The following is an 18,681-nucleotide window of genomic DNA, read 5'->3' as shown; positions in this document are numbered from 1 at the left end:
AATCAATACTTATGTAATTTTGTCCTAAATGAAGGCAAAAATAATCATTTTCACATTCAATAGGGAAATAAAGACACATACACTGACTGTTAAGAGGTTCTTCTAATTCGTAATCTTTATAGCAGTTGATGGTATAGAGTAGAGAGCACTGGACTTAAATGTTCAAAGATATGAGTTCAAATCTAACGTCAGATGAGAAAATTTATGTAAAAAACTTTCAATGCCTTAAAATGCTATGCGAAACAAACTGTAAAGTTATGATAATTTATATAGATCTTGCTTCAGAGTACTCCAAGTGTGATCCTACTCTTCCAACATGTATAGGAGCAATATTTCAATCCCCATTTTTATTTTTTTATTTTTTATTTTAATTTTATTTAGTCAATTTAGAAATTATTCCTTGGTTACAAGAATCATATTCTTTCCCTCTCTCCCCTCCCCTCCCCTCACACTTCCATAGCCAACATGCAATTCCAGTGGGTATTACATGTGTCCTTGATAAGAACCTATTTCCATGTTGTTGTGGTTTGCATTATGTAATATTTATTGGGAAAGGAAATAGGATTGGAAAAATTGAGATAAATGGGAGTAGTAGACAGTAGCAGTAGACAGAAAGCAAACAAGCACAGTTCTAAACTTCAGAAGAGATTGGGCTTGAATCTTCAGGCTGAACCAAGAAAGCATGCCACTCCAGACTGGGCTGAATAAGCTCCTCTCTCCTCCAACACCAGGAAGCAAGTCCCACACAGCAGGAAGGAAGTGCTAGTCACAAGACCCCACTGCCACTTCCGGCAGGAAGGAAGGGTAGTCACAAGACCCAACTGCCACTCCCAGTTGGCCCCTTCCCCCACAAACTGTCAGTCTAATTTCCTTTCCACATTTAGGATGTTCATTTAAAGTCTATATCCCCAATCATATCCCCCTCAACCCATGTAATCAAGCAGTTGTTTTTCTTTGGTGTATTTACTCCCACAGTTTTTCCTCTGGATGTTGATAGTTTTCTTCTCGTAGATCCCTCCAAGTTGTTCAGGACCACTGTATTGCCACTAAAGGAGAATCCATTACATTGGATTGTACCACAGTGTATCAGTCTCTGTGTACAATATTCTCCTAGTTCTGCTCCTTTGGCTCTGCATCAATTCTTTGAGGTTATTCCACTTCACATGGAATTCCTCCACTTTATTATTCCTTTGAGCACAATAGTATTCCATCACCAACATATACCACAATTTGTTCAGCCATTCCCCAATTGAAGGGCATCCCCTCATTTTCCAATTTTTTTGCCATCACAAAGAGCATAGCTTTGAATATTCTTGTACAAGTCTTTTTCCTTATTATCTCTTTGGGGTACAAACCCAGCAGTGCTATGGCTGGGTCAAAGGGCAGACAGTCTTTTATCGCCCTTTGGGCATAGTTCCAAATTGCCCTCCAGAATGGTTGGATCAATTTACAACTCCACCAGCAATTAATTAATGTCCCTATTTTACCACATCCCCCCCAGCAATCAATACTTTCCCTTGCTCTCATATTAGCCAATGAACTAGGTGTGATGTGGCACTTCAGAATTGTTTTGATTTACATTTCTCTGATTATAAGAGATTTAGAAAACTTTTTCATGTGCTTATTAATAGCTTTGATTTCTTTAACTGAAAATTGCCTATTCATATCCCTTGTCCATTTATCAATTAGAGAATGGCTTGATATTTTTGTACAATTGGTTTACCTCTTTATAAATTTGAGTAATTAGACCTTTGTCAGAGGTTTTTGTTATGAAGACTGTTTCCCAGTTTGGTATTTCTCTTCTAATTGGTTACATTGGTTTTGTTAGTAGAAAACCTTTTTAATTTGATGTAATCAAAATTATTTATTTTACATTTTGTGATTTTTTTCTAACTCTTGCTTGGTTTTAAAATCTTTCCTTTCTCAAAGTTCTAAGAAGTATACTATTTTGTGTTCACCTAATTACCAAATAATTAATTAATTGCCAAATAGTTTGTATAATATTGGGATTAGTTGTTCTTTGAATGTTTGATAGAATTCATTTGAGAATCCATTTGGACCTGGGGATTTTTTCTTAGGGAGTTCTTTGATGGGCTTGTTCAATTTCTTTTTCTTATATGGGTTTTTTTAGGTATTTTATTTCTTCCTCTGTCAATCTAGGCAATTTGTATTTTTTAAAAGTATCCTTCCATGTCAACTAGATTCCCATATTTATTGCCATATAATTAGGCAAATAATTTTTAATGATTGCCTTAATTTCCTCTTCATTTAATGTGAAGTCTCCCTTTTTATCTTGGATACTGTCAAGTTGGTTTTATTCTTTCCTTTTTTTAAATTAGATTGACCAGTACTTTGTCTATTTTATTTGCTTTTTTTTCAAAGTACCAGCTTCTATTCTTATTTATTAAAGTTATAGTTCTTTGAATTTAAATTTTAATAATTTCTCCTTTGATTTTTATCTGGGGATTTTTATTTTTTCACTTTCTAGTTTTTTTAAATTTGCATGCCTATTTCATTGGCCTCTGCCCTCCCTAATTTGTTAATATATAAATTCAAGGATTTAAATTTTCCCCGAGTACTGCTTTGGCTGTATTTCATAAATTTTGAAAGAATGTCTCATCATTGTAATTTTCTTCAATGAAATTATTAATTGTTTCTATGATTTGTTCTTTAACCAATTTTGGAGAATAATATTGTTTAATTTCCAATTAATTTTTGATTTGCCTCTTCATGTACCCTTACTAATTATTATATTCATTGCATTGTGATCTGAGAAGATTGCCTTTATTATTTCTGCTCTTTTGCAATTATTTTTAATGTTTTTATGCCCTAATACATGGTCAATCTTTGTGAATGTACCATGTGCTGCTGAAAAAAAGGTGTATTCCTTTTGGTCCTTATTTATTTTTCTCCATATTTCTATTAACTTTAATTTTTCTAAGATTTCATTCACTTCTCTTTCCTCTTTCTTATTTATTTTTTGGTTTGATTTATCTAGTTCAGATAGAGGAAGGTTCAGGTCTCCCACTAGTATAGTTTTTCTATCTATTTCATCCTTGAATTCCACTAGTTTCTCCTTTAGAAATTTGGATTCTATGCCACTTGGTGCATACATGTTGAGTACTGATATTTCCTCATTGTCTATATTGCCTTTTATCAGGATGTAATTACTTTCCTTGTCTCTTTTGACTAGATCTCATTTTACTTTGGCTTTGACAGATACAATGATTGTGACTCCTTTCTTCTTTTTATCAGTTGATGCCCAATAGATTTGGCTCCATCCTCTTACCTAATGTGGTTTTTACTATCCTCATGTGTGTTTCTTGTAGTCAGTATATGATAGGGTTTTGGTTTCTAATCCACTCTATTTGCTTGTGTTTTATGGGTGAGTTCATTCCATTAACATTCAGAGTTACAAATACCAGCTGTGTATTTCCCAGCATTTTGATTTCTACTCCTAGTCCTGCCCTTTCTTCTTTCACTATTTCCTTCTATACCAGTGCTTTGTTTTTAATTGGTCCCCCTAATTCCCACCCTTATTTTACTTCCTTTTCTACACCCCTCTCTTCTTATTCCACACTTATTTTTTAACAGTCTTTTTAAACTATCTTCCCCCACCCTCTTCCTCCCTTGTATTGCTTCCCTCACCACTTGTCCATTTGTTTTACTTCTTCCCTATAGGGTGCAAATCAATTCTCTGCCCCTGTGTATTTGATGGTCCTTACCTTTTGAGTCAATTTCAATGCACATAAGAATTGAGTATTTCCAATCTCCAATCTCTTTACCCTTCCAGTATATTGATGTTCTCCCCCCCTCCAGGAATGAGCTTCTTTGTGACATATAAATTTATCCCATTTTGTTTCTTTTCCCATTTCTCTTAATATTAACCTCTTTTTTAAAATTCTCATTGTATATATATATATATATATATTCATGCATACATATATATGTGTATATATATATGTATATTCATGCATATATATATGTATATACATATTCATGTCTTGGCATTTCATCCTATACAGTTTGTCACTGTTCCCTATAAGTGTAATTCTTCTAGCTACCTAGGTGATGATGACAATATTTAAGAGTTACCAATATCTTCTTTTCTTGCAGGCATATGTATCATTTTAACTTATAGGGTCCTTTACAAAAAGTTTTTTTTTCTTTTTAATTATCTTTTGATGATTCTCTTGAGTTCAATATTTGGGAATCACATTTTCAATTCAGGTCTGACCTTTTCTGTACAAATGCTTGGAATTCTTCTCTTTTATTAAATGACCATACTTTCCCCTATAAGAATAGAGTCAGTTTTGCTGGGTAGTTGATTCTTGGTTGTAGACCTAGTTCCCTTGCTTTCCAGAATATCATATTCCATGCGTTTTGTTCTTTCAGTGCAGATGCAGCCAGATCTTGTGTTATACTCACTGTAGTTCCATGGTATCTGAATTACTTCTTCTTAGCAGCAAGTAATATTTTTTTCTTGGACTGGCATTTCTTGAATTTGTCTATAACATTCCTGCATGTTGTCAGTTGGGGATTAAGTATAGGAGGTGATCTGTGGATTCTTTCAATCTCCACTTTTCCCCTTTGTTCTAGAATGTTGGGGCAGTTTTCTTGGATAAGTTCCTATAGGATGATGTCTAGGCTTTTTCTTTTGTCATTATCTTCCGGTAGACCAATGATTTTTAAGTTGTCTCTCATAGAACGATTTTCTAAATCTTCTGTTTTGTGAATGAGGTGTTTCATATTTTCCTCAAATTTTTTCATTCTTTTGATTTTGTTTTATAGTGTCCTACTGCCTTGTGAAGTCACTTGCTTCTAATTGTATTCTGGTTCTGAAAGACTGATTTTCATCCCTGGATTTTTGGTTATCTTTCTCTTTCTGGTCTGATTTTCTCTGGACTTCATCTTTCATCTTCTTTGTCTTATCCTTCATCTCCTTTGCCTCATTTTCAAGCTGATTAATTCTGGCTTTCAAGACACTATTTTTCTCATTTTAGTTCAAGTGACTGTTTCCAGATGACTTATCTTACTTTTTAAGTTCTTTTCCTAGTTGCCTTCAGCCTGTCTTAATTGTGTTTTGAATTGTATTTTGAGTTCTTCCAAAGCCTGTGTCCAATTCACTGGAGTTTTTGTGTTTTTGCTTTGTGTACCTTGATTCTCATTTGCTCTTTGTTAATTGTCTGGATAGAAGCTGTCAATTGTGATTTGTTTTTTATTTTTCTGTTGTTTGCTCATATTTGCCCCCTGTTTTCCCCCTATAGTTGCCTGCATTCTTGCTCCTTTCACTGTGTGCTCAATCTGTGGGTTTGGGCTTTTCTGTCAGCCTTTACCCTTGGACCTTAGCAAGGCACTCAGAGCAGTGTAGGGGAGGGGAGTTGGAGCTCGAGTTTCCCTATCCTCTGATGACTTGATGAGATTAAGCCCAGCTGTGCTAAATTTGCAGTGCTGGATATGCCCTGAGGCCAAAACCTGGGGGGGGGGGAATGGAGTGTCTCTGTTGCTGCCACTAGACTGCCTCCTCTGTGCTTCTCCTCAAGCTGCCTCCCATCTGTCCGTGTTTGGATCCCTGAGCCTGGCACAGCTTTGCCCATAAAGTTTTCCCTCTAGACTAGTGTCTTTGATTGCCCAGAGATTTTAGCCACTGCTAGAAGCTCAGTACTGTGGGTGGGGAAGCGGTCCTGGGACCTGAAGGGTTTTCAGAAGTCTGAACTTTTGCTGCCTCTATGCTGCCACCTTTACCCCACCCCGCTCAAACCCCTTTTTAGAAAGGAAGTAACTGAGTCTTATAGAGTTCATGAAAATTGTCCACATCACACAATTTTTAAATATTAGAGATATGATTTATATCTTTACCTTCTGACCAGTGTTCCTGTGTACTGTTACTGTGCTGCCACTTCCTATATTCAGTACTGACTTTCTTTTGCATACTATTTTGGTCAGATGACTTGTCTGACATCACACATATACTATTAAAACAAGAATTCAAGCCTAGATTGCCTTATCTTAAGCCTAACACTTTTTCTGCTTCATCACACAGATATTTTATTCTATAAAATTGGACTTGAACTCTGGACTTCAATCCCCACAATTCCTTGCTCCACTTCCCCAGAATGCTTTGTAATCTCACCTGGGCCGAGATTGAGAAGGCATTTAACCTGGTTGCAAAAGCTTTTAGCTCTCTTTGGGACTTCCGTTTTGGAGCAGATGCATCTCTTCTGTGATGTGAGATTTTCTGGCCTAGGCCTCTGGCCTAGGCACGTGTTTTTTTCTTATTCTGTATTTTCTTTAATCTTTAACCTTTAATAAACCTCTAAAAATATGATACTCCTTGCAGAGAGAAACTAATTTCTACCTGCCTCAGTCTCCCCATATTCCCTAATTTTAATCTTTACAGTTTAATGAATGCCTTGATGAGTAATTTCACCAATTGTTCTTTCCCCCTAGTATTGGCTTCCAAAGGAGCATGAAAAACTTCAGGACATCCCTAGGTTTCCTCTAGAAGAATTTTTCTCCTCTACATTGCTTCCATATTTTAATGTCTTTATTTTGGTATTAACAGTAAAACAACAAAAAACACTTTTAATTAATTATGGTGGAATTGCTCAGACATAGTTAAGCATATCTTGTTTCCATCTGTGGATTTTAAATAAAAAAGAATGATAGGTTTCCTTTTTTAAACTAACGTAAATGGACATTTTTGCAAGTTGGATGGCAAACATAAATAGTTTTATGTGATGACAATTTGTAAGGAGAGATATTCCATGGAGTTAGTAAATTTAATGATTTAAATTTGCTGAGTCACATACCTCTCTGCTTTTGACATTTATTACTATCTTAAATCTGTGCTGATCCATAGAACAATTCTATGTAGCCGAGGAGAATCTTTTCTTATTTTGGTCCCTCTGTGGATTGCCCTGGGCTTGGAATTATTCTCAAGGAACTTGGCTGGGTAAATTCTAAAATACTGCTGGAGAGAGATATTGCCCATCCTTTCTTCAGGTCAGGTTGATCCTTCTGTGATAGGAGAGTGGCTCACATCGAGATGACAGGATAAAAGAAATTCTATATGTGTTGTTGATCTTTTCTTATTCACGCTTCTCGTCCAAAGGTATATATGGCATCGGGCTGAGAGAGGAGTTGCTGGTGCCAGTTTGGTCAGCAAAGAGCAGATTCTATTCCACAACCAGTCACACAGAATGAGTCAGACAGGCAGTTGCTTGCATTCCTGATCATATGTAGACTAGTAAGTTGGGAGAAAACATTTTTCTGTGAACCTGGCATGGCTGAATGAATATTTCTTAAGACAGCTAGTTGGAACAATGCATAGCCTGCTGGATGTGGAGTCACTAAGACTTCAAAGACTTACAAGCTCTGGTAACCTAGCAGGTCATTTAACTATCTTACCTCTTCAGTTCTCAAATGGAAATAATTATACTATCAACATCAACTATTGTGAGGATTAAATGAGATTATATTCTAGTGTGACTGACACTAATAAATGCTTATTTCTTTCCTTTTCTTTACAGTTCCTTTTTTTTTGGTCTTATTTTGAACCTCCTTAGCTCCTCACCCACCAATTATACCTAGTACTCTTTTTATTTGGGTATATATTATATACTTTTCTGCCAGATTGTGAGTTTCTTGAAGACAGAAACACATTATCCTCACCCCCAGCTTCCACCCAATCATAGCCTCTAATCCCTGGTTGGAACTTTATAATTATGTTTGTTTAATTGAATTGATTTCTGCCTAATACTAAAAAGAAAGATGTCTTATTTGTCATTTTAAATTCTCATCTTTTTGAGTTTATGGGAATAACCACCTTGTTGGTTTCTTTGCTTTCTCTTTGTAAGGGAAATTGTGAATTTAGTAAATGATTCTCTAGTTCTTGGCCACTAAAGAGCTGCTCCATTTCTTCAGAGTGCTTTTTTATTTGTTTAGCAGCTGAAGACATCACCTGTATTTTATATAAAATAGAGACCATACATCATGCACATCCTCTTTTTTTTACTATGGGTCTTGAACTTCACCATCTTCCATCCCCTTTCCTTATATTCCCTTTTCTGATGAATAAATGACCCTTTTCACTGCTTCTATCCACTCATATCTTCAAACAGGTTGCTTCTTTATACATTATCTGATCTTTAATTTCTGGTCATCTCCTGCCTACACATATACCTCCATCTTGAAAAAAGCAAACAAACCTCTCTCTTTTACATCCTGATTCTAGCGTTCTATATCTTTTCTTCCATTCATAGGCAAACTTCTAGGATATAATTGTGTAATATCCTTCTTTCAATTTCTTCTACCAATCTTTTCTGAATCCTCTGCAATTTGACTTCTGTTATTATCATTCAACTAAAGCACCTCTCTCAAAATTAGTCATGCCTTTTCCATTGCCAAATCTGATAACATTTTCTCCATCCTCATCCTTATTGACCAAGCATTTGATACTGTTAGACTGGCTACCCTAATGAATAGTGTCCTTTCTGGATTTTTGCAACATTGTTCTCTTGATTCCCCCCCCCCCCCCACACACACACTTTTATCAACTTTTTCTCAATTTTCTTTTCTTGACCATCATTCATATTCCTGTCCTTAACTATTGGTTTATTACAGTTCTCTGTCCTTGACCCTTTTCTTTTTTTTTTTCTATACACTTTCAGTGACTCCAGAAGCTCTCATGGATTTCATTAATTTTATAGGAATGACTCAGAAATCTATGTTTAGTTTCTGTCACTCCAGAGCTTCAGTGCACGTCACCAGTTGCTTCTTGTATAATTTCCCCTTGGCTGTCCCACAGTTATCTTAAATTCAAAGACACTTGGAGGTGGTGGCAAGAGAGAATTAAACAAATAAAATTGACACATAGCTCAGTCTAAGGAGCCAAATTTACTCCTGGGGCCATGAAAATTTGTTATATTTATATTTAACAGGGGTTCAGTAACATGCAGGTTCAGCGAAAAGAAAGGCACAGCGAGAGAGTGCTGGACTTGGTCTTAGTAAGATCGGTTTTCAAAATCTTCTGGTACTTATGAGCTCTGTGACCTTGGGCCAATCACTGAACTTCTCTCACTCTCAGTTTACTCATTTCTAAAATTAAGGTGATGAACTAGATGAGCTCTGAGTGTAGGGTGAAATCTCTGACACTTGAAGGAAGACTCTACTGGACTAGTTTTTAAGATAGGCTATTACTCTGTCAATATAGATGTCAGTGAGGCTCAGAACCCAGGACTGGACATGTTTTCCTATCAGAGCAGCAATGGGATTGGGACCAGAAGAGCTATTGTACCAAATTAACAATAATGAGTTTTATTTATTTGTTTTTAATTTTTTTTAGATTTTTAGAAAAAATTATTTAATTAGTTAATTTAGAATATTTTTTCATGGTGACAATGAATTTTAGTATATGTAGAATTGCTTTTTTTATATGTGGAATCTTAGTGATAGGAAAAGAAGTCCCATTGTTGGTTCCAAACAATGTCCCTATTACTTCAGACAGAATGATTTTTATTACATCTTACATTCTTACATCTTCTTCCCTCCATTCATACAACTACCACAAGGGTATTGGTCTTTATACTTTTTGATTGGATTGCTATCTGTTAATTGGCTTCCTTATTCCATTTTATTCTCTTTCCAATCCATACTCCACAAGATGCCACCATAACCTTAAAATCCTACTTAGACCTGACTGGTTATCTAGGCCAAATCCTCCATTTTATAGAAGAAGAAACTGAGGCCTAGTTTTCTGGTTTTTTTCTTTTTTTATAAAAATCGTATTCTGTAATAAAGAAGTATGTCTATACAATAAAAAAAAAATCTGTTCTTATCCCTCAGAGACTCATTTTCTTTGTTATTTTTTTCCTGTAATCTTATTGAAGATTCTATATTCTTTCTGAGAAAATTCAACAATAGTATTCTTTTGCTAGAGAAATTATATCATACCTGGTGTTAATGGCACATGCAAAATCAGATTTTCTGGTAATATAAAAATTGAATTGACCTCAGAATGATAACTTGCACATATTACAGTTCTTATTCCCAAGGATATATTGAACTCAACATTAAAATTCTTACTATTATATAGTAAAATTCAAATTATAACTTTCATGCCATTCCTTTTCAGTCTAAGAAAAAAGTCTTTGGAAATATATATATATATATATATATATATATATATATATATATATATACTTAGTTAACTAAATGTTTAATTGGATTGATAGATTGATAGTGATCAGGTCAACTGTGAGTTCTTTCATTTACTTTCTTCAGTTTGTTTGTTGATATTAATTTTCGTATTTATTCAAAATGTGACCAATTCTTCTGAAGCTTTCTTTGTTTTTCTCAAAATATTCTTAAATAATTAGGAAATTTTGCTAATTTAGTCAGGATTTTTTAGCATCTTTTTCTCCTCCACACATCTACCCACTTACCCACACCTCCACCAACATAGCTTTTATTTTAATGATTAATTTAAATTTTTAAATATAAAATTGAATTTAATTGGAATTTTACTGATTTTAGACCAGTTCCTGGATCTTTGCCACTGAATTATTTTTTCTTGTTTAATGTCCTTTAAAATTTTTTTTTAAGGAACAAGTATTTTTAAATTTAATCTTTGCCTCGCACTTGAGCAAATTAAAAAGAAATTCCTAAAAAAAAACAAATCCTCAATATATAACTCCATAATATGGCAAAACAAATTCCTGCATTAACCATTCCCCAAAATGTATGTCTTTTTTAGCATTTTAAATTGATCACCTCTCTATGAGAAGTTTAGTGCCACATTATCAGTAAATTCATCTTGCCAGTTCTAGCTTTAAACTCAGAAAGGTAAATCTAGTTAGGCAAAAGTAAATTGTCTACAAGTCATTCTTTTTTTTTTAATAATTTCTTTTTTTTAAATTTTATAATACTTTATTTGATCATTTCCAAGTATTATTCATTAAAGACAAAGATCATTTTCTTTTCCTCCCCCCCAACCCCTGTAGCCGACGCGTGATTCCACTGGGTATTACATGTGTTCTTCTACAAGTCATTCTTAAGAGGTTTACTAGCCTAAATTCTATTATTTTTTCTCATTCTTCAAGGAAACATTTTGCATGGCTTGCTAAAGATGCTGACCTGAAAGTATCCAAATCAGAGAATATAATCTATCCATGCATCCATCATTTCATGAGCATTCAAGTCCTGAACATCCTTTAGAGGCTCAAACTCCTCAGTTCTCATATCATATAATTCCCTGGATTGTTAGTCATATAGTTTCGTGGACTAATACAGCTGTCACTACTCTGTAGAGTTCATTTTCATCTTCAAAAAATCCCAAATTGAAAGCATTTAAGAGAATTTTTAAGATCAATAATTGTCCACTGTCTTTCCCTTTGCACCAAATGAAGTAAAGCGTTTTATGGAAAATGAATGAAGGAGCTAGCAAGGCCATTTTAATCCTGAATTCCTCTGCATGAAAGTTTGGGTGGGGGTTTGGGGGGAATTTATCAAGAGGCTATCAATCATATATGATTGGTAGCCAGTCTTTCCAGGCTGTAATTTCTCTAGCAAAAGGTAAAGCATTGCAGCCAGCCTTATGCTTTGATGAAACTTTTATGAAGGAAAATTTATACTAGTTGTACCTGATGCCCAGTTGGGAGCTGATTAAATGATTTATATTTTACCTGGTCAGGAACCCTGGCAGATTAAAAAATCATGGCGATCTTGCTTTAGGGCATATGTCCTTGTCTTCAGGTCAGAACTGTTAGAAATTGTCAGTGTGCTTCAAGGACTGCTCCACATTTCTAATTTTCTCAAGGTAAGTCTTTCCGTTGACTGTCTGATGTATGTTTCTTAGAGCAATGATTTTGAACTCGGACTTTCTCTTGTAATTATAGCCCAGTCCATTAGAATGTTAACTTATGGATGTTTAGGAATTCAAGAACCAGCACATATATTAAATTTGTATCTTTAAACATTTACTACAATGCACCCTGATCCATTTAAAAATTATGTGTCTTTATTTCATAAATTCTTATGTGTTTCTGTACCAATCTGGGTCATGAGCATCACTAATGCAGAGCTGCCCAGAAGAGGGCAGGCCTGAGGGTCTATGTTGAAGATTTCTGGCAGAAAAAAATCATAGGTTAATCAGGGAATATAATAATTCCAGAGAAGAGTGGCTGGAAGCAGCTGATGGTTAACATTAGTCAGTGTGATTCCTCATGACCAGGGAGTCTTAAAAGACAGGAAAGATTAGACTAATTTCTGAGCTCAAGAGAGTACCTGAAATCTAGAGTCAGAACTGGATCACTAGTAAAGAAAAGTACACTGGCATGAGCTCTGATCTTAAGGTTATATTCTTTTTTCTGCTTTCTTTATTCTCTATATCATGTGGGGATTGATAGTTCTTGCAGGCATATGTTTGCACCTTAGATAGATTTAGACGATTGAAATTATATCATTATTCTTATTAAGGCACAAATAAATATGAGAGACCCTTGGGTAGGTTCTTATACACTTTGACCCTACCCTTTTTTATGTCTGCTTTCTTCTTGTGGGAAGATATCAGTAAAAGTCATTTAAAATTATAATCTGATATCTAGGCATTGTACCTCAAGCAATGAACCAGCAGAAACTTATTGAGCACCTCTTTGGTACAACATCATATGAATGAGATCTAAAGTATTTGAAGATGCAATCAAGAATTGAAAAATACATTCACAAATCCGATTACTTTAAGGTGTGTAACTCAACTTACAAACATCTCATTTCATTTTTCTAGTAACCAAGTGGGGTAGGCAATGGTGACAGGTCATGGGAAAAAAAGCAGAGATCAAAAAAGCAGGATTCTATCACCTGGTCACTGGATATTGCCCCAAGAAAATTGATAACAAGAAAAGATGATCAGAAATCTAGGTGGGGAAGTAGGAGCTTGAATATTTGATTATTAATGGTTATGAAGACCCACAGGGCAAGGAAACCAAATCTAGAACTAGAGCAAGCATTTACCAGATATCAGGATGAAGATGTAAATAAGGAACCCAGAGTCAGATAGGCAAAAAAAAAAAACCAAAAAACAACAAAAAACAAAAAAAAAAAAACTGAGTCATGAAGAGCCAAGAGATCATGAGTTACCCTTGATACTGAATCAAATTACTGGACCAATAAGGAACTTTTTATTTGGTTAGGACCTCATATTAGAATTTGAACATTTTATAGTTAAGAATAACTAAATGAAGGTACCTGGCTGGAAAAGTATATGAAGGGGAAAGTTTACATTCCTAGAAATATATGCAAAACAAAACCCCATATTTTTATTATTTGTTTATAGGGTATCTAGAATATAGTCAGCCTTAATATTTTCTCCTCCATCTCCTTCTCTACATAATGTTAGGCCCTTTTGGTCACTGAGGGATGGTCCTTTCTTCTTGGATTCAAACTAGCTGTCACGTTCATTATAATGGTTTTGTAATTGTTCACATCCAGGTAATTTTAGAAATAGTTTCTGTAAGTGCGTGCCCAGGCATCTTTAGAAATCTTTTTCTATGCCAATTATTTATAGTGTTATAAGTGTCAGATTACAAATGTTTCTAAGAGAAAATGGAAGTGCATTTATTTCAGTCAATGGCTGTATTCTCCATAGTGAAAATTACTGGAGTATGTTGGTAGAGTTTGCCAACATATGAAGCAAAGGTGCCATATAGTGTTTCAAAGAGACTTAAGAAAACTATGCTAACCTTGCTCATTTTAAAACAGTATCTAGATCTACTATAAATATTTGGAGACACATTGTGTATGTATTATTCTGCATGAAACTCTTTGGCTCTTTGGATCTAAAGAAAGAGAGAAGAGGAAATGTAAGAATTGTGATGTTGTTTTTGTCTTGCCCAGTATATCAAGTTAGCTTTAACAATATTGCTAAGTGTGAGCTTGGAAATAAGATGGAGCATCTGGAGTAGGAATTACAAGAGGTTAGGAGGGGGTGGGAGGACTGTCAGAAATCAGGACATGAGACAAAAGTTTTTGGAATGCCCTTTTTTGGGATACCCTCAAAATATTTAGACCAAAAAATTAAATCTTTCTTAAAGTAGTGAAAATGTTATTCAGATGCCTTAGAGAATGCCATATTGGAGAAACAGATGGATAAAATGTGTTTAAAGGACTCAAATAAGTGACTTTTTAAATACAACTCTTGAGGGCCTTTCAGAGAATTTGGATTTTTGCCAGCCAAAATTTATTTGTAAATCCACCACTTCTTTACATATATCATTACAAAATGGGCCTTTTAAAAATCCTATTATGCATTAATTTTTATCAATGCAACATATTACTAGAGGTGAAATTAACAAGCAATTGAAAAATATCAAAAAATATCTTTTCTCTTAAACTATACTATTATTTCTCATGAAGAACATAAATATCTCAATACTTTTCAAAATTGTGTTGAAGGGGGAGACAAGATTGAATTTCAATATTCAGTAAGAATTCTGAATAGTATCATGATATATTTAAAATATTATTTTCCTGTGTTTTTATTTGTGAGTATGTATGTGTTTGTGTTTCATGAAAAGAAATCTCTAAATTGAAAGATGCATGTTCTATGTGAATTAAATGATAAATATGGTGATAGAAACATTTTTGAGATTGATTCAGGAAAGTAGTAGTGATATAGAAAGCACTTTAAAATTATATTGTATCTGTTTTCAAATTGCATTTGAGTTAGGATTTCAAACTCTCTACACATCTTTAATTAAGAATTCAAAAACTGAGCCATGCCATATATAGTTTACATTTTTAGCCCTTATCAATTTACTTCTAGTTTCAAGTATTTCTTTACTAGATTTCTAAGTATCAAAAAAAATCTTAAATAGAGAACAATTACAAAAATAATAAATAGAGAACTATAAAGTGAAAATTAAAGGATCTAGGACAAATAATATAATTTAAATGATACAAAATATGAATGCTGGTCCATGATACTTAACCCCTTTCTTCATACACACAAACACATAAACACACACTTTTTATAATACTGCAAATGTCTGTGGACAACTGTCTAATCTGTACTGTCTGGAATATTATTTACTGTCTTGTCTGTGTTTGTCTTTTGTGATTCCCCCGGGTTGAGGTTAATTTTTTCCTTGCATATGCTATAGTTTAATGAAAATTCATCTAAAGCATTTAAAATACTAAATAATATAATAACTTAATATATTAGTTCAAAATAAATTAATTAACATTTTATTTCACAAATTGTCAAACTATTTTGGAAGGTAGATTTTTTGAAGCCTATTTCAAGTCTCAGACAAGCTTTTTTAATACTTTTGAATAGTTTTCAAAAATAATTTGACCTTAGAAATTTCATTTACTTCATCCACTTCCTTCCATTCCCATTCTCTACCTAGCTATTTAAATCTACTGCTTTCCATATGGAGAATTTAAAGCTATTGTTACTCAGAAAAGTTCATAAATTACAGGCACAAGCTCTGATCTAATACAACAAAGACATGTAATTTGAAGCTTTCTCCATGCAAATAGCATGTTTTCTTCATGCAAACAGCAGAAAATGGAAATTCCAGCTCAAGTATACTTTGATATACACAGAAGTCACCAACCTATGCTCTATACATCAAAGGCATTTGGAATAGCTTTTAGTATTCCAGTACATAGGAATGTGGAGGAATTTCATTAAAATATAGATATCTGATGCTATTTTTCATTTTTGTCAGAGCCTCATAGAGTGTGTATATATGTCTATATCTATATAAGTGTTTAATAAATGGTACTTAGATGAGATTTCATAGAATGTGAATAAAGTCACATGAGCATCCAGATTGGGTGATATGAGAGGATTAAGAGGAGACAAGCCCGGTAGAAATTGATTCTCTATAATTTAAAAAAAAAATACTTACCTTCTGTCTTAGAAGGAATGTTCAGTGCCAGTTCCAAGGCAGAAGAGTCATTAGATAGGCAATTGCAGGTACATTATTTGCCCAGTGTCACACAAGGAGGAAATGTCTGAGATCCGATTTGAACCCAGGATCTCCAGTCTCCAGTTCTGATTTCCACAAGCTCTATCATTTGGCTGTGGAAATTTGTTGTTGTTGTTCTGTTTTGTTTTTACTCTTATTTAATGATTTTTATCCTCCAGGGTCTTGAAATCTTGATTAAACAGGGTTCCTTGTTTGTGTGCATTCATTTATTCTTCCTCACATATAATAAAGGAAAGATTCTGTGTACCTCCCTTCCTACCTTACCTTTCTAGTAAGGTAATAAATGATTCCAGATTTTTGGGAAAACAAAACAAAAACAAAAACAACTAGATGACCTCAATAGTTCCTCCTAGGTCTTAAATTTCCAGAATTTTTATGATTGTTAAGACTTTAAACATCACATTTTAAAAGTTCCTAATAATAATAATGGAGCTAATGTTAAAAAGTAACTTTAACATATTTCATTTATTCCTCACAACAACATAGGAGATAGTGTATTCGAGGGGTTCGTTTAGTTGTAATAGAGTGATTAAGACTTTCAGTATTGAGAGGGGGAAAGAGTGGAGAACTTTCCTTATCAAACTGGGTTCAGGGGAGACAGGGATGTTTACAGTTGGTTCAGAGAGAGGAGAGGGAGTTTTGAAGATTTTCCCCAATTATGCCTTCGCTCCTTAGCTAAGGCTGCTCTCCCAGATTTGCTCTTGTCCCTCTTCTTCCCCCTCTACTACTTGAGATCAAAGGATTTCCCCTTGATCTGTTCACTCACACCTGTTCACAGCTTGGGGAACAGATAACTTTTAATGACAAATCAGTCAGGGTAATACAAAAAATAACTAGCACGGAAAGAATGGCAAAGGGAAGTGGGAAAAAGGGGGTCCCTGTCTCTATCTAAACCTATCTGTCTCTATCTAAACCCCTCCCTCCTCAAATTTTGGGGGAACTCAGGCCTTAGCAACCTGAGCCCCCTGAGAGAAAGTCAGGTTGACTCACCCTGGGTTTGGCCCCTTGGCTGCAGTTCAGACTCAGTAGAACAGGAGCTGAAGTAAAGTCATACAGAGATTTAAAATGTCTTTCTCAGGTTTCCTCTTCAATATTCTTTTCAATTGGGAAATGTTTGGGGAAAAGATTTCTAGTCACAGACAGGAAAAAGTGAGTAACCCTAAAGAGAAAGTCTTTTTTAACCTTCTCTCTTCGCCTTCTCCCTATTGAGAGACCAACTCCTCTGACCAACAAGACCAACCAGACCAACCAGAGTCTTCTCCTCCATATTCCAATCTCCTTGGTCCCCTCCCCCATCGAGGTGATCAATTTTACACACTTTTCAGCCTGGCATTTTTACTTTAGTGTCAGCCTCTGTCACAATAGGTGTTATTATTATCATCATTCTGCATATGAGGATGAGGTAGATGATGAACTACTTGCCCAGGGTCACACAACTAGTAAGTATTTGAGACTGGATCTGAACTCCAGTCTTCCTGAACTTAGGTCCAGTGCTCTTATCCACTCCACCACCTAGTCGCCTTGGTGGCCCAACCTTTATTCTAGAAGTGAGCCACCATATAACAGAACATGTTTACTTAACACAAATCAGTTTCTTGCAATCTATTAACTATTGCTTGACTAATAATTGCCCTTTCCAAGGTTCTCAACAATGTCTTATTTGCTAAATCCAATAATCTTTTCTTAGCAATCATCCTTATTGACCCCTCTGTAGCTTTTAACACTGTTAATGACCCTTCTGGATCCTCTTTTTAAAAAAAAATGTTGACTTTCTGGGTTGCTGTTCATTGCTACTTCTCTTCCTATATGTCTACTTCTTCTCAATCATCTTTTCTGAAACCATCCTCTTACCACCTATTAAATATACACATTCTCCATGCCTCTTTCCTGGGACCTCTTTTCTTCTGTGTTTGGTAATCTTGTCAAATCCTATTCATTAAATTATTAGCTCTAAGCAGATGGTGCCCAGATCTATGTATCCCTGGTTCATTTCTCTCCTCTCTCCAAATCAACAGAGGGTAGCCCTGTAAGTATTTCACACTTGGTCTAAATAAGAATGAATTATATTTTAAATCAAACTTCTCCAATATTCCCCATTTTTGATGATGTGTCACTCTTGTCCAACTCACTCAAGTTCACACTCCCAAGGCACTCTTGAGTCTACCCTTTTGCTCAATACCTATATCCAATTATATATCAAGGCAGGATGATCCTCTTTACATAATATCTCTCTACTCATACAATCTCTTAGTTCAAATGATTATTTGCTGCATTGTACAGTGTTTAAAATGGAGTAATATGTTATAGTCTTGGATAGTAAGACTGAGACTAGATTTTGCAAACTATTCAAAGACCAAAAGAATAATTCATATTTAATCATTGAAGTGATAAATATCCACCAGAATTTCTTTGTTTTTAGGCAGCCAGTTGATACAGTAGATAGAATGCTGAGCTGGGAGTCAGGAGGACTTGTGTTCAAATCCAGTCTCAGATATTTCCTAACTATGTGATCCTAGACAATTGGTCCTGGACAAGTACCTTACCACTTTTTTGCCTTGGAACAAATACAGTATGGATTCTAATATAGAAGGTAAGATTTTTTTTAAGTGGTATTGGGGAGGGAAGACAAAGGTATTTAGTCTATGGATAGGACAGAGGAAGTCTGGAGAAGGAGGAGATTAGCTGG

At 34.8% G+C, this 18,681-nt stretch overlaps 1 protein-coding gene across 2 annotated transcripts in view; it reads right to left on the bottom strand.

Annotated features, from left to right (window-relative positions):
* Nucleotides 1-17,281, bottom strand: part of LOC103099468 (uncharacterized) — a 56,824-nt gene extending 39,543 nt beyond the window's left edge. For both annotated transcript variants that reach the window (XM_056802685.1, XM_056802684.1), the window contains exon 1: nt 16,986-17,281. The gene's annotated coding sequence lies outside the window, so the exon portion shown is untranslated. The remainder of the gene's footprint in view (nt 1-16,985) is intronic.
* Between the last annotated feature and the right edge of the window lie 1,400 nt (nt 17,282-18,681).

The sequence above is a fragment of the Monodelphis domestica genome, chromosome 6, assembly GCF_027887165.1.
Source record: "Monodelphis domestica isolate mMonDom1 chromosome 6, mMonDom1.pri, whole genome shotgun sequence".
Lineage (NCBI taxonomy): Eukaryota > Metazoa > Chordata > Mammalia > Didelphimorphia > Didelphidae > Monodelphis > Monodelphis domestica.
The sequence above is the reverse complement of the archived record's forward strand: the minus strand, read 5'-3'. Positions and strand labels throughout refer to the sequence as shown.